Source organism: Leishmania donovani, chromosome 23, assembly GCF_000227135.1.
Source record: "Leishmania donovani BPK282A1 complete genome, chromosome 23".
In the NCBI taxonomy this organism is placed as follows: Eukaryota; Euglenozoa; class Kinetoplastea; order Trypanosomatida; family Trypanosomatidae; genus Leishmania; species Leishmania donovani.
This window is the reverse complement of record NC_018250.1, coordinates 746,099-746,545: the sequence shown is the minus strand read 5'-3', so window position 1 is coordinate 746,545 and position 447 is coordinate 746,099.

Here is a 447-nt window from a genome sequence, read left to right as displayed (position 1 = left end):
CACACCGCAGTGCGTGGCATCACAGGGCACAGCATCCCCCTCCACAGCCTATCCCATGCCGAATGCCAGAGCAAACCTCCGGCGGTGACAGGGCCAAGTGCCCACGACGTGGCGAACCCAGAGCGCTTCATCGCTACTGATGTCGGCGGCCAGGTCCTGGATGGTGCGGCGCCGGGACCACCCGCGACATCGAGCACGTCGGTGCCATCCACATGACGGGCAGGGTGCCGGCGCGACTCGAGCGTGTATCCCACACACACGGCCCTCGCACTGTCCACGAGTGGTGGGAGGGGGGAGAGCCTGAGCGCCACCCCGAGGGACGCCACCAGGTGGCGACCGGCATGATGGGTGAGCGGCTGTGAGGGCGGCCGGCTCAGCGGGGGGTAGAGGTAGACTCTGAGGCCGCGTGCAGATGGCGGAGCCGGCGCATCGTTGCAACGCACGTTT